Genomic DNA, 16,469 nt, shown 5'->3' on the forward strand with positions numbered 1-16,469 from the left:
TATGTGGATTCTAGCCATAATTAAAGGTCTTTGAGCCTATTATTCGTGATCCTAGAGAAGCTAAATAAGAAGGTGAACCTGATGAAAATCATGTAGCTATCTGCCTGGAGATTGGAAATAGACAAGAGTCGCAGGTAACCTCGGGTGCATGGCGGGTTGGGAGGGTTGTTGGAAGGGGAGAAGGTTAGAGAGAAGGGAGTAGGGGAGGAATGGGGAAAGCTCGGTGGACTGGGATGGGGGGAGGGAGGAAGGATGGATATGGGATCAGGGAAGAATATATTTCAACTAAGGGAGTCATTTTAGGGTTTACAGGACACTTGATTATAAATGGGATCCCAGGTCCAAGGAGAGATCCCCAGATTGTTCTCTGGACAGAAGAGAGGGTGCCTGAAACAGCCTTGGCCCATAACCATACTGATGAATATTTTGCTTATCACCATAGAACCTTCATCTGGCGATGGATGGAGACAGAGACAGAGACTCACATTGGAACCCTGGACTTAACTCCCTAGGTCCAAACGAGAAGCAGAAGGAAAGAGAACGTGAGCAAAGAAGGCAAGACCAGAGGGAACCTTCATCCGACAATGGATGTCGATACAGACGGAGACCCACATTGGAGCACCGGACTGAGCCCCCCAAGGTCCAAATGAGGAGCAGAAGAATGAAGAAAATGAAAAAGGAAATAAGGATTGCGAGGGATGCGATCACCCACTGATACAAGGGGACGGATCTAATGAGAGTTTACCAAGGCCAGTTGGACTGGGACTGAACGAGGACGCGATCCAACCATATTCTCTGAATGCGGCTGGATTCTCTGAATGTGGCTGGCCCGGAGTCTTTCTGAAAAGCCATTGAAAATGACACTGGGACTTGTTTCCTCTGCATATACTGGATTTTGCGGATCCAGTCTGTCTGGACACTCACCTTCCTGGACCTGGAGGGAGGGGGGAGGAGCTTGAACTTCCCACAGGGCAGGAAACCCTTACTGTTCTTAGGGATGGAGAGGGAGGAGGAGAGGGAGGAGGGAGTGGGAGGGTGGTGAGAGTCGGGGTGGAAATGGAAAATTTTATAATTTAATAAAATTACTTTAAAAAACATATGAAAGAAACTATTCAAGACTTAATAACTGAAGTAGAGACGATAAAGAGAACAGAAGCTGAGGGAATTATAGAAACAGAAATCATGAGAAAATGATCATGAACCACAAATGCCTGCATGAACAATAGAATACAAGAGATGGAAGAGAGAATCTCAAGTGCCAAAGATACAATATAGGAAATAGACTCATCAGTCAAAGAAAACATTTAATCTAACAAAAGCTCAAGCCTAAATATCCAAAAGATATGGCACACCACAAAAAGGCCAAATCTAAGAATAATAGATACAGAAGAAGTTCAACTCAAAAGCACAGAAAATATATTTAACAAAATCATAGAAGAAAACTTTCCTAACCTAAAGAAAGATATGCCTATGAAGTTATAAGAATCTTACAGAACACCCAATAGACTGAATCAAAAACAGTCCCCTCTCCATATAAAAATCAAAACACTAAACATACAGAGTAAAGAAAGAATATTAAGAGCTGCAAAGGAAAAAGGCCAAGTAACAGATAAAGGGAGACATACCAGAATTACACCTGACTTTTCATTGGAGACAATGAAAGTCAGATCATGGTCAAGCGTTATGCAGACATTAAGAGACCACAGATGCCAGCCCAGACTACTACACCCAGCAAAATCGTCAATCACCATAGAATGACAAAATGAGATATTTCATGACAAAACCAGATTTCAACAATATTTATCCAAAATCCAGCCCTACATAAAATACTAGAAGAAAAACTCCAACCCAAGTAAGTTGGGTATTTCAACAGAAATACAGACAATAGATAATCTCACAGCAGTAAATCCCAAAGAAGGGAAAACACACAAATTAACATCACCAACCATGAAAACTAAATTAACAGGAAGAGCAATCACTGGTCATTATTATCCCTTAATATAAATGGACTCAACTTACCTATAAGACAGAACAGGTTAACAGAGTGGATATGAAAACAGAATCCATCGTTCTTATGCATACAAGAAACACACCTCAACCTCAAAGACAGACATCATCTCAGAGTAATGGGTTGGGAAAAATATTCTAATCAAATTTACCTAAGAATCAAGAGCGTGTAGTTATTCTAGTATCAAAAAAAAGACTTTAAACTAAAATCAATCAAAAGAGACAAAGAAGGATATTTCACAGTTGTCAAAGGAAAAATACATCAAGAGGAAATCTCTATACTGAACATCTATGCCCCAAATACAAGGACACCCTCATACATAAAAGAAACACTTCTAAAGCTTAAATCATAATTAAACCCCACACTCTAGTGATGGGAGACTTCAACACTCCACTCTCACCAATGGACAGGTCAGCTAGACAAAAAATGAGCAGAGAAAGAAGGGAACTAACAGATGTTATGACTCAAATGGACTTAACAGACATCTATAGAATATTCCATCCAAACATAAAAGAATATACCTTTTCCTCAGCACCTTATGGAACCTTCTCAAAAATGGACTACATACTCGGTAGCAAAACAAACCTCAACAAATACAAAAAAAATAGGAATAACCCCATGTATCTCATCAGATCACCATGGCTTAAAACTAGGAGTCAATAGTTTTTGACAAACAATACTAATTCCAGAAAGCCCACGAACACTTGGAAATTAAACAATGTTCGTCGAAATCATCAATGAGTCAAGAAAGAAATAAAGGGAGAAATTAAAGACTTCCAAAAATTCAATGAAAATGACCACACAATATAGCCAAATTTACGGGACACGACGAAAGCAGTGCCTACATAAAGAAGCTGGAAAATCCCACATTAGTAAATTAACAGAACATTGAAAACTTTAGAACAGAAAGAAGCAAACTCACCCAAGAGAACTAGATGGCACAAAATAGTCAAATTGAGAGCTGAAATTATCAAATTAGAAACAAAGAAAACAATACTGAGAATCAGTGAGACAAAGAATTCATCAATAAATCAATAAAATAGACAAACCTTTATACAAACTTATCAAAAGGCAGAGAGAGAATATCCAAATTAACAAAATCAGAAATGAAGAGGAGGACATAAAAACAGACACGGAGGAATTACAGAGAATCATCAGGTCACATTTTGAAAACCTGTACTTCACAAAATTGGAAAACTTAAAGGAAATGGACAACTTTCTGGATAAATATCACTTACCAAAATTAAATGAAGACCAGATAAACAAATTAAACAAACCTATAACTGCTGAAGAAATAGAAAGTCATCAGAATTCTCTCAACCAAAAAAGCCCAGGACCAGATGGTTTCAGCTCAGAATTCTACAAGATTTTCAAAGAAGAACTAATACCAATACTCCTCAAATTATTCTGCACAATAGAATCAGAAGGAACATAGCCCAACTCTTTCATGAGGCTACAATTACCCTGATATCCAAAACACAGAAAGACGTTACTAAGAAAGAGAATTACAGACCAATCTCAATCATGAACATTGATGCAAAAATACTCAATAAAACACTGGCAAATCGAATCCAAGAACGCATCAGAACCATCATCCATCATGATCAAGTCTGCTTCATCCAATCATTTGGTATGTTGATGGTTCATCTGATCATTTGGTATGTTGATGTTTCAACATATCAAAATCTGTCAACGTATCCACCATATAAACAAGCTGAAAAATATAAACCACATGATCATCTCATTTCATGCCAAAAAAGCTTTTGACAGAATACAATATCCCTTTTGATAAAGGTCTTGGAGTGAGCAGGGATACAAGGAACATATCTAAACATAATAAAGGCAATATACAGCAAGCCAACAGCCAACATCAAACTAAATGGAGAGAAACTCTCAGAGATTTCACTGAAATGAGGAACAATACAAGGTTGTCCACTCTCTCCATATCTATTCAATATAGTTCTTGATGTCCTAGCTAGAACAGTCAGACACCAAAAGGAGATCAAGGAGATACAAATGGGAAAAGAAGTCAAATTCTTACTACTTGCTGATGCTATGATAGTTTATATAAGGGACTTCAAAATTCTACCAAGGAACTTCTACAACTCATAAACACTTTCAGTAATGTAATGGGAAAAGATCTTTACTAACCCCACATCAGACAGAGGTATGATCTCCAAAATATACAAAGAACTCAAGAAATTGGTCATCAAGGTAATAAATAATCCAATAAAAAATGGAGTATAGACCTTGTAAGATTTTAGACAATTCTGAAGCCATTTCTGACAATTTCAAACCCTCTCAGCCTCTGTGCCTCAGTGCTTCCCCCCCTCCTCCCCTGGGAACCAAGGACCTAACAGCTACACATGCACGTACTCAGTTCCTGAACAATTACCCATACACGTATGTTTTGACTCAGTCCCCTGGGAAATGGGGTCAAAATGACCTCTTACCTCATCTGATCTGACAATAGTTCTCCAGTCAATATTGGTATTAGCCCTTTTCGAATAAGCCAATCATAATGGTCAAGGAACAACCCCTCTTGTTTCTATGGGGCCTTCTCCTTTAAAAGTAGACTGTACCAGCTATTCGAGGTCTCTTGGCTTTCTGAATGTTGAGGGACCCTGTCATGACAGAATTAGTAAAATCCTCATGCTTTTGCATCGGCTGTGATGTATGAGGTGGTCTCTGGGGGCGACTCCTTCTAAGGTTGGACACTAGAGTCCAACAACCTAAACAGAGAACTCTCAACAGAAGACTCTAAAATGGTTGAAAGACGCTTAAGGAAATGTTCACTATCCTTAGTCATCAGAGAAATGCAAAACAAAAAAAAGCCTGAGATTCCATCTTATACCTGTAAGAATGGCCAAGATCAAAAATATGGATGACAACGTGTGTTAGAAAGGGTGTTTGGTAAAGGAAACACTCCTGCATTGCTGGTGGGAATGCAAGCTGGTACAGCCCCTTTGTATGTCAGTGTGGTGATTTCTCAGGAAATTAGGAAACAACTTTCCTCAAGACCCAGTAATACCACTTTTGAGTATGTAAGAAAAGTCTGCTCAGTTGTGTTGGGATTAAAGGTGTGTGCCACCACACCTTGAATTCACAGATTCTGTTTTCCTCTGCCTCCCAAACATTGGGATTAAAAGTGTGCTCCACCATGTCTTGAACTCAAAGAGATCTGCCTGCCTCTGTCTTTCAAGTGTTGGGATTAAAGGTGTGTGCCACCACACCCAACTACTCTCCTTTTTTAAGGATTCTAACCTTTTTCTTTTCTCTCTCAAGCCTGCATATATTTTTAACACTCTGCAAAACATTTAGAGATTTTCTTCATCATTGAATCTCTCTTTACTGTGTATCTCTCTTTTTCTGACCACATGAGTCTTTAAGTTTCTAAGCAATATAGAGAGGATTAAAGCTGTCACTTTGACGGCTAGATCCAGCCCCTTCTTTAGCTTTCTGAGATCCAGCCTCATGGCAGAGGTACCAGCTATAGCCATGTTTATTGCCACAACTCTATGGCGTTTCAAGGTCTCTGCCAGCAAGCAAGCTGCACAGTCTACTCACAAACCACAGTCAAATGCTCTGTAGTCAGATTTCCTATCTGAAAGAGTCAGATTTGTGCTGGCAGTGTAAGATTTTAAGACAATTCTGAAGCCATTTCTGACAATTCTGAACCCTCTCAGCCTCCGTGCCATAGTGCTTACCCTCCTCCACTGAGAACCAAGGACCTAACAGCTACACATGCATGTATGTTCTCCAGAAATTGGGGCAAGATAACCTTTAAGATGTTGACTCAGTTCCTGAACAATTACCCATACACGTATATTTTGATTCAGTCCCCTGTGAAACGAGGTCAAAATGGCCTCTTACCTCATCTGATCTGGCAATAGCTCTCCAGTCAATTATTGGTATTAGCCCTTTTCGAATAAGCCAATCATAATGGTCAAAGAACGACCCCCTTTGCTTCTGTGTTCTTCTCCTTTAAAAGTAGACTGTACCAGCTATTCGAGGTCTCTCGGTTTCCGAATGCTGAGGGACCCTGTCATGACAGAATTAATAAAATCCTCATGCTTTTGCATTGGCTGTGGTGTGTGGGGTGGTTTCTGGGGGCAACTCCTCTCAGTGTTTGTACACTAGTGTCCATCATAAGGACGGCCCAGAAAGTCGGCATTTTAAAACTGCGCAGCTTTTTCCTGCTGACCAATTTTCTTGCTCTCCAGTTAGATCAGCACCACTTGCTGAAGATTATGACTTTTTTCCATGAAATTTATTTATGATTTCTTTATAAAAATTCAGGTGTCCAGAGGTATGTGTATTTATGTATGAATCATCAATCGGTTCCATTGATCAACAAGTCAATTTTTATGCTAATTTCATTGAAAGACTTTGGTGCACCTTAGCATTACCTGGGACCCTGCTAACCAGCCATACGTGCACTGGAGCTTTGAGTCTTTTCCATCCCTTTGTTGTCTTTCTTCAATAGACCCAGACCCTGGAACTGGGGTGAGACGACCTGCAGACCACCTGCAAGTGTTTCTCCTTGTAACCGCCATAACATTGATCAATTAGAGTTAGCTAATCATTAAATGAACTGGTCAAAATAGTTGACAAATGATTTCTGGACTCTCCCTTTTGATTCTGTGCTACCCCTCCCTGCTTTTGTGGGTTTTTTTTCTTTTTTTTTCAAAGTTTATTAAATTATAAAAGTTTCCATTTTTGCCCCTCCTCCCAACACCCTCCCACTCCCCCCACTCCCTCTCCTCTTCCCTCTCCATCCCTAAGAGCAGTCAGGGTTTCCTGACCTGTGGGTACTTCAAGTTCCTCCCGCTCCCTCCAGGACCAGGAAGGTGAGTATCTAATCAGACTGGATCCCCAAAAATCCAGAATATGCAGAGGAAACAAGTCCCAGAGTCATTGTCAATGGCTTTTTAGAAAGACTTCGGGCCAGCCACATATAGAGAATCCAGCCTCCTCCAGAGAATCTGGTTGGATCAAGCACTCCTTCAGTCCCAGTCAACCTGCCTTGGTGAACTCTCATTAGATCAGTCGCCTTGTATCAGTGGGTGATCGCTCCCCTTGCCGTTCTGATTTGCTTTTTCATGTTCTTCCTCCTTCTGCTCCTCCTTTGGACCTTGGGGGGCTTAGTCCGGTGCTCCAATGTGGGTCTCCTTCTGCATCGCCATCTATCGCCGGATGAAGGTTCCCTCTGATCTTGCCCTCCCTGCTCACGTTCTGCTTCCTGCTGCTTCTCGGTTGGACCTAGGGAGTTAAGTCCAGTGTTCCAACGTGGGACCCCATCTCTATCTCCATCTATTGCCAGATGAAGGATCTATGGTGATAAGCAAAATATTCATCAGTATGGTTATGGGCCAAGGCCAGTTCAGGCACCCTCTCCTCTGTCCAGAGAAAAATCTGGGGATCTCTCCTTGGACCTGGGATCCCATTTACAATCAAGTCTCTAGTAAACCCTAAACTGACTTCCATAGTTGAGATATATTCTTCCCTGAACCCATATCTATCCTTCCTCCCTCCCCCCTCCCAGTCCCCCGAGCATTTTCCATTCCTCCCCTGCTCCCTTCTCTCTAACCTCCTACCCTTCCAACTACCCTCCCAACCCCCCATGCACCCTTGGTTACCTGGAACTCTTGTCTATTTCCAATCTTCAGGAGGAAAACTACCTGAATTTTCTTCAGGTTCACCTTCTTATTTAGCTTCTCTAGGATCACGAATAATAGGCTCAAAGACCTTTAATTATGGCTAGAATCCACTTATGAGTGAATACATACCTTATTCCTCTTTTTGGGTCTGACTTACCTGACTCAGTAAAGCGTTTTCTTTTTCTTTTTTTTTTATTTTTCTTTTTATTTATTTATTTTTTTATTTAATTTTTACTGGGAACCCCTCAAGAATCAAGTCTCTTGCAAACCCTAGAATGGCTCTCTTAGTTGCGATATAAACTTCCCTGCTCCCATAACCATCCTTCCTCCCTCCCCCCTCCCATTCCCCCAAGCCATCCCCAATTCTCGCCCTCTCCCCTCACTCTAACCATCTTCCCTTACTTCCACCCTCCCACCCCCCATGCACCCCACTTTGCTTGGCAGTCTTGCCTAGTTCTATTATCCAGGAGGATAACTATATAAATTTTCTTCAGGTTCACCTTCTTATCTGTCTTCTCTAGGATCACTAATTATAGACCCAAAGACCTTTAACTATGGCTAGAATCCACTTATGAGTGAGTACATACCGTATTCCTCTTTTTGGGTCTGGGTTACCTCACTCAGTAGAGCGTTTTCAATTTTCTTTCTTTACTCTGTATGTTTAGTGTTTTGATTTTTATATGGAGAGGGGACTGTTTTTGATTCAGTCTATTGGGTGTTCTGTAAGATTCTTATAACTTCATAGGCATATCTTTCTTTAGGTTGGGAAAGTTTTCTTCTATGATTTTGTTAAATATATTTTCTGTGCTTTTGAGTTGAACTTCTTCTATACCTATTATTCTTAGATTTGGCCTTTTCTTGGTGTGCCATATCTTTTGGATATTTAGGCTTAAGCTTTTGTTAGATTAAATGTTTTCTTTGACTGATGAGTCTATTTCATATATTGTATCTTTGGCACTTGAGATACTCTCTTCCATCTCTTGTATTCTATTGTTCATGCAGGTATTTGTGGTTCATGATCATTTTCTCATGATTTCTGTTTCTATAATTCCCTCAGCTTCTGTTCTCTTTATCGTCTCTACTTCAGTTATTAAGTCTTGAATAGTTTCTTTCATATGTTTTTTAAAGTAATTTTATTAAATTATAAAATTTTCCATTTCCACCCCGACTCTCACCACCCTCCCACTCCCTCCTCCCTCTCCTCCTCCCTCTCCATCCCTAAGAACAGTAAGGGTTTCCTGCCCTGTGGGAAGTTCAAGCTCCTCCCCCCTCCCTCCAGGTCCAGGAAGGTGAGTGTCCAGACAGACTGGATCCGCAAAATCCAGTATATGCAGAGGAAACAAGTCCCAGTGTCATTTTCAATGGCTTTTCAGAAAGACTCCGGGCCAGCCACATTCAGAGAATCCAGTCGCATTCAGAGAATATGGTTGGATCGCGTCCTCGTTCAGTCCCAGTCCAACTGGCCTTGGTAAACTCTCATTAGATCCGTCCCCTTGTATCAGTGGGTGATCGCATCCCTCGCAATCCTTATTTCCTTTTTCATTTTCTTCATTCTTCTGCTCCTCATTTGGACCTTGGGGGGCTCAGTCCGGTGCTCCAATGTGGGTCTCCGTCTGTATCGACATCCATTGTCGGATGAAGGTTCCCTCTGGTCTTGCCTTCTTTGCTCACGTTCTCTTTCCTTCTGCTTCTCGTTTGGACCTAGGGAGTTAAGTCCAGGGTTCCAATGTGAGTCTCTGTCTCTGTCTCCATCCATCGCCAGATGAAGGTTCTATGGTGATAAGCAAAATATTCATCAGTATGGTTATGGGCCAAGGCTGTTTCAGGCACCCTCTCTTCTGTCCAGAGAACAATCTGGGGATCTCTCCTTGGACCTGGGATCCCATTTATAATCAAGTGTCCTGTAAACCCTAAAATGACTCCCTTAGTTGAAATATATTCTTCCCTGATCCCATATCCATCCTTCCTCCCTCCCCCCATCCCAGTCCACCGAGCTTTCCCCATTCCTCCCCTACTCCCTTCTCTCTAACCTTCTCCCCTTCCAACAACCCTCCCAACCCGCCATGCACCCGAGGTTACCTGCGACTCTTGTCTATTTCCAATCTCCAGGCAGATAGCTACATGATTTTCATCAGGTTCACCTTCTTATTTAGCTTCTCTAGGATCACGAATAATAGGCTCAAAGACCTTTAATTATGGCTAGAATCCACATATGAGTGAATACATACCATATTCCTCTTTTTGGGTCTGGCTTAAATCACTCAGTAAAGCATTTTCTATTTCCATCCATTTGCATGCAAAATTCAAGATGTCATTGTTTTTTATCGCTGAGTAAAACTCTAATGTTTATATGTTCCACACCCTTTTTAACCATTCTTCTATTGAGGGGCACCTAGGTTGTTTCCAGGTTCTGGCTATTACAAATAGTGCTGCTATGAACATAGTTGAACAAATGCTTTTGAAGTATGTTAGGACAACTCTTGGGTATATTCCCAAGAGTGGAATTGCTGGGTCCTGAGGGAGGTTGACTCCCAGTTTCCTGAGAAACCGCCACACTGATTTCCACAGTGGCTGCACAAGTTTGCATTCCCACCAACAATGGATGAGTGTTCCCCTCATTCCACATCCTTTCCAGCATAGGCTATCATTGGTGTTTTTGAGTTTGGCTATTTTGACAGGTGTAAGATGATATCTCAAAGTTGTTTTGATTTGCATTTCCCTGATGGCTAAGGAGGTTGACCATGACCTTAAGTGCCTTTTGGGCATTCGAAATTCATCTGTTGTGAATTCTCTGTTCAGTTCAGCACCCCATTTTTTAATTGGGTTAATTAGAGTTTTAGTGTCTAGTTTCTTGAGTTCTTTGTATATTTTGGAGATCAGACCTTTGTCTGATGAGGGCTTGGTGAAGATCTTCTCCAAGTCCGAAGGTAGCCTTTTTGTCTTACTGACAATTTCCTTTGCTTTACAGAAGCTTCTCAGTTTCAGTAGGTCCCATTTATTCATTGTTTCTCTTATTGACTGCACTCCTGGGGTTCTTCTTAGGAAGTGCTCTCCTGTGCCTATATCTTGTAGACTACTTCCCACTTTCTCTTCTATCAGGTTCAAAGTGGTCGGATTAATGTTGATGTCTTTAATCCATTTGGACCTGAGTTTTGGGCATGGTGATAGATATGGATCTATTTTCATTCTTCTACAGGTTGACATTCAGTTATGCCAGCACCATTTGTTAAAGATGCTTTCTTTCTTCCATTGTATACCTTTTGCTCCCTTGTCAAATATCAGGTGTTCATACCTGATATTTTGTTTGTGGGTTAATACCCGGGTCTTCTATTCGATTCCATAGGTCGACTTCTCTGTTCTTATGCCAATACCAAGCTGTTTTCAATACTGTAGCTCTGTAATAGAGTTTGAAGTCAGGGATGGTAATGCCTCCAGAAGTTCCTTTATTGTATAAGATTGTTTTGGCTATCCTGGGTTTTTTGTTTTTCCATATAAACTTGATTATTGTTCTCTCAAGGTCTGTGAAGAAGTTTGGTGGGATTTTGATGGGGATTGCATTGAATCTATAGATTGCTTTTGGTAGAATTGCCATTTTTACTATGTTGATTCTCCCAATCCAAGAGCAGGGGAGGTCTTTCCATTTTCTGGTATCCTCCTCAATTTCTTTCTTCAAGGATTTAAAGTTCTTGTCAAATAGGTCTTTCACTTCCTTGGTTAGAGATACCCCAAGATATTTTATGCTATTTGTGGCTATCATGAAAGGTGATGTTTCTCTGATTTTCCTCTCTGCTTCTTTATCCTTTGTGTATAGGAGGGCAACCGATTTTTTGGAGTTGATCTTGTATCCTGCCACATTACTAAAGGTGTTTATCAACTGTAGGAATTCTTTGGTAGAGTTTTTGGGGTCTCTTATGTACACTATCATATCGTCTGCAAATAACGAAAGTTAAACTTCATCCTTTCCAATTCGAATCCCCTTGATCTTTTTATGTTTTCTTATTGCTATTGCTAGAACTTCAAGCACTATATTGAAGAGGTATGGTGAGAGTGGACAGCCTTGTCGTGTTCCTGATTTTAGTGGAATGGCTTTGAGTTTCTCTCCGTTCAATTTGATGTTAGCTGTCGGCTTGCTATATGTTGCTTTTATTATATTTAGGTATGATCCTCGTATACCCAATCTCTCCAACACCTTTATCATAAAGGGGTGTTGAATTTTGTCAAATGCTTTTTCAGCATCCAATGAAATGATCATATGGTTTTTTCTTTCAGTTTATTTATATGATGGATTACATTGATAGATTTGCGTATGTTGAACCAGCCCTGCATCTCTGGGATGAAGCCCACTTGATCATAATGGATAATTTTTCTAATGTGTTCTTGGATCCTGTTAGCCAGTATTTTATTGAGTATTTTAGCATCAATGTTCATGAGTGAGATTGGTGTGTAATTCTCTTTCTTGGTTGTGTCTTTGGTGGTTTTGGTATCAGGGTAACTGCAGCTTCATAAAAAGAGTTTGGCTGTAGAAGGCCGCAATCACACTCTCCACCATAGATGGCGCTGCACCACCAGGTGAGCTAGAAAGCTCACATGTGTTGGTATTTTTCCACTACTCCCAAGGTTTCACCTGGGACTGGGAGCAGTTGACCAATCCAGGAATGACACGTCCAGGGCAGGGTCTGTTTCCTTTATAAGGGATGGGTTCCATCTTATCTGGGTCCCCGGCCATGTTGGCTTATGCTCTAGCTCCCAAGAGGATTAAAGCCATTCCTGCAGAAGGATCCTAGTGTTCCGCGTGGTTCTTGCTGGCGAGACGGTAGCGTGGGACAACTGGTGCCGAAGCCCTCGGGACGCCGAGGAATCCTGACCACCGCACCGACGGGGATCTCTTGGATTCACCTTGGATTCAGGAAGGATTCAGAACTGCGGGTCTGCATAATCAGAGAGGTAATGTCTGTTCCTGGATTTTTCGGTTTTGAGCTTGACTTGTCTCCGCATTGGGAAGGTTTCATACAGGCCTTGATGCTTATCTTAGCAATTCTTTTATTTTCTGTCAGAAATTGCTTAAAAGATGAATCTTGCCAAGCAGTTGTTGCAAAGGCGGAGGAAATTCAGGACAGAATATCAGAAACTGAATGCAGTGGGAGGTTAGACGCGCGCGTGAGAAAAAAAATTAAGGAAAGAGGACCCTCCAGGAATTCTAAGGAAGTAAAAATGGGGGAGAACATTGGCCCACAAGGCCAAAAGCTTTTTGATATCAATAATAAGAAAAAAGGAAAGAACAGTAATTTGCAGATCGAAAGTGACCTTGAAAGTGACCATGAAAGTGAGTACGAAAGTTCTGGCTCAGGAGAAGAGGAAGGAGAACTGGATACAAAGGAGGAAGTAGAATTAGCCAACGGCAGGGCCATGAGGTCATCCCAAACGGCCCATCCGCCTCCTTATAGGCTACGCCCTCCCCCAATTGCCCCTTCGGCGCCTCCTTATGAGGAACGCCTTGGGCCAAAGACCTTTTCATTTATCCCTGACAAGGTCAAGAGAAAGCTACACTTGGCCTTCCCCGTTTATGAAGGGGAAAACGGGCGATTACATGCACCTGTGGAGTACAACCAAATCAAAGAGTTAGCAGAGTCAGTCAGAAAGTATGGAGTGACTGCTAATTTTACCTTAGCCCAGTTGGACAGATTGGCCTTGTCTGCCATGACTCCAGCGGACTGGGAAACAGTTGCAAAAGCATCGCTCATCAGCATGGGTCAATATTTGGAATGGAAAGCGCTGTGGCACGAGGCAGCCCAGGAACAGGCCAGAGCTAACGCTCAGGCCTTAACTCCAGAACAGCAGCAATGGACATTTGACCTCCTGACTGGGCGAGGGCACTATGCCGCTGCCCAGACAAACTACCCTTACGGCGCCTACCGCCAGATAGCCGATACAGCTGTAAGAGCATGGAACACGACATTGTTCGGATCCGCAGCGGCCCAAAGATTTGGTTAAGTGGAAAGATGTGCTCTCTAATGAATGGAAAGGCCCGGATCCCATCTTATTGAGATCCAGGGGAGCTGTTTGTGTTTTCCCACAGGATCAAGAAAGCCCATTCTGGCTGCCAGAGCGATTGACCCGAACAGTGAAGAGTGATCCACAACACACGGATTCGCCTGAGGACCTGGCTGCTGTTCCTCCTGCCATTTTGCGGATGGATGACAGAGCACCGATGGAGGACACTCTCAGCCTTCCTGAAGTTGTTACCAGTCAACCATAGGATGGCGGTGTCTCCCCGATTTTTTTACAACCAATAAGACTCTGGGCCCCCTCCCTACCGTCCTAGAGATGATTTATAAGCTTGGCCGTAGGACTTCAGTCCTGGGCCGTGTCTCTCATTCCCCTACTTCAAAGAATGGGTGGGGGTGGAAATGTTTTGGAACAGTCCTATGCTATGGATTAGTGTTTTTCCTCTGGATGGTCTGCTGACTCAAATCCCAAAATCGTAGGGACAAAGTGGTTATTGCATAAGCGCTGGCTGCCCTGGAACAGGGGGCCTCTACTGATGTGTGGTTATCTATGATAAAGCAGTAAGGTTTAAGCCAACCAGCTCCTGCACCCCTAGGACTGTGGTCCATTGCACAGGGTGGAGTGCTTGGCCTAGCTAGCCCTGAAGGTTGTCGAGCTGAAGAGCATCGCACAGAGAATGACCCTCTCTGAGAGATAAGTCGCTCTGCTTAAGGGTTTCCTGCCGTATATTCCCTTTCCCAGAAAATTGGCAGAGGGCAGGCCGGATAGGTTCCAGGTGTCATGAGCCTAGGGACAGATTCCGTGTAAGCCCATTTTAATGTTTTCATTTTGGGAAGTGCGACCTCTATCTTTACCTTCCTAGGGAGTTGCCTTTCTGCAAAGAAGTAAAATTAGGGGGAGATGTAGAAGGCCGCAATCACACTCTCCACCATAGATGGCGCTGCACCACCAGGTGAGCTAGAAAGCTCACATGTGTTGGTATTTTTCCACTACTCCCAAGGTTTCACCTGGGACTGGGAGCAGTTGACCAATCCAGGAATGACACGTCCAGGGCAGGGTCTGTTTCCTTTATAAGGGATGGGTTCCATCTTATCTGGGTCCCCGGCCATGTTGGCTTATGCTCTAGCTCCCAAGAGGATTAAAGCCATTCCTGCAGAAGGATCCTAGTGTTCCGCGTGGTTCTTGCTGGCGAGACGGTAGCGTGGGACATTTGGCAATGATTCTTCTGTTTCTATTTTGTGAAATACATTAAGGATTATAGGTATTAGCTCTTCCTGGAAGTTCTGGTTGATTTCTGCATTGAAACCATCTGGTCCTGGGCTTTTCTTGGTAGGGAGATTTTTGATAACAGCTTCTAATTCTTCACAACTGACAGGTCTATTTAGATTGTTCACCTGGTCTTGGTTCAACTTTGGTATTTGGTACCTATCTAAAAAAATGTCCATTTCTTTAACATTTTCCAACTTTGTGGCATATAAACTTTCATAGTAAGATCTAATGATTCTCTGAATTTCCTCTGTGTCTGTGGTTATGTCCCCCTTTTCATTTCTGATCTTATTAATTTGCATGTTTTCTCTCTGCCGTTTGATTAATTTGGATAGGGGTTTGTCAATCTTGTTGATTTTCTCCAAGAACCAGCTTTTTGATTCATTGATTCTTTGGATTGTTTTCTGTGTTTCTATTTTGTTGATTTCAGCCCTCAGTTTGATTATTTCCAGTCTTCTAGACCTCCTGGGTGTATCAACTTCTTTTTTTTCTAGGGCTTTCAAGTGTGCTGTTAAGTCTCCAATGTGGGCTTTCTCCGTTTTCTTTCATTGGGCACTTAGTGCTATGAACTTTCCTCTTTGCACTGCTTTCATAGTGTCCCATAGGTTTGAGTATGTTGTGTCTTTATTTTCATTAAATTCAAGGAAGACTTTAATTTCTTTCCTTATTTCTTCCTTGACCCAGGGGTGATTCAGTAGTTGACTGTTCAACTTTCATGAGTTTGTTGGTTTCCTGGGGGTAGCACTGTTGTTGAATTCTAACTTTAATCCATGGTGGTCTGACAAGACACAGGTGGTTACTAATATTTTTTTGTATCTGTGGAAGTTTGCTTTGTTACCCAGTATGTGGTCAATTTTCGAGAAGGTTCCATGAGCTACAGAGAAGAAGGTATATTCTTTCCTATCTGGGTGGAACGTTCTATAGATGTCTGTTAAGTCCATTTGATTCAATACCTCCAATAATTCTCTTATTTCTCTGTTAGGTTTCTGTCTGATTGACCTGTCCATTGGTGAGAGAGGAGTGTTGAAGTCTCCTACTATTAGTGTCTGTGGTTTGATGACTGCCTTGAGTTCTAGAAGTGTTTCTTTTACATAAGTGGGTGCTTTTATATTAGGGGCATAGATATTCAGGATTGAGACTTCCTCCTGATGAATTGTTCCTGTTATGAGTATAAAATGTCCGTCTCCATCTCTTCTGATTGATTTTAGTTTGAAGTCAATTTTGTTGGAAATTAGAACGGCCCCACCTGCTTGTTTCTTAGGTTCGTTTGCTTGAAAAACCTTTTCCCAACCCTTTACTCTGAGTAAATGTCTGTCTTTGTGGTTGAGGTGTGTTTTTTGTAAACAGCAGAATGTTGGATCCTGTTTTCGTATCCAATCTCTTAGTCTGTGCCTTTTTATAGGTGAATTGAGTCCATTAATATTAAGTGATATTAATGACCAGTGTTTGTTGACTACGGTTATTATTATTTTTTGTTTGTTTGTTTAATAGAGTTTGTATGTATCCCTTCTTTGAGTTAAGCTCGTGAA

At 41.8% G+C, this 16,469-nt stretch overlaps 1 long non-coding RNA gene across 1 annotated transcript; it reads left to right on the top strand.

Moving 5' to 3' along the window:
* Positions 1-12,191: 12,191 nt before the first annotated feature.
* LOC148120974 (uncharacterized) lies at positions 12,192-14,835 on the top strand. Its single transcript, XR_015738880.1, has 2 exons — positions 12,192-12,612; positions 13,745-14,835. It is a non-coding gene; the product is annotated as an uncharacterized LOC148120974 (long non-coding RNA).
* Positions 14,836-16,469: the final 1,634 nt, after the last annotated feature.

The sequence above is a fragment of the Myodes glareolus genome, chromosome 9, assembly GCF_982192425.1.
Source record: "Myodes glareolus chromosome 9, mMyoGla1.1, whole genome shotgun sequence".
NCBI classification, from domain to species: domain Eukaryota; kingdom Metazoa; phylum Chordata; class Mammalia; order Rodentia; family Cricetidae; genus Myodes; species Myodes glareolus.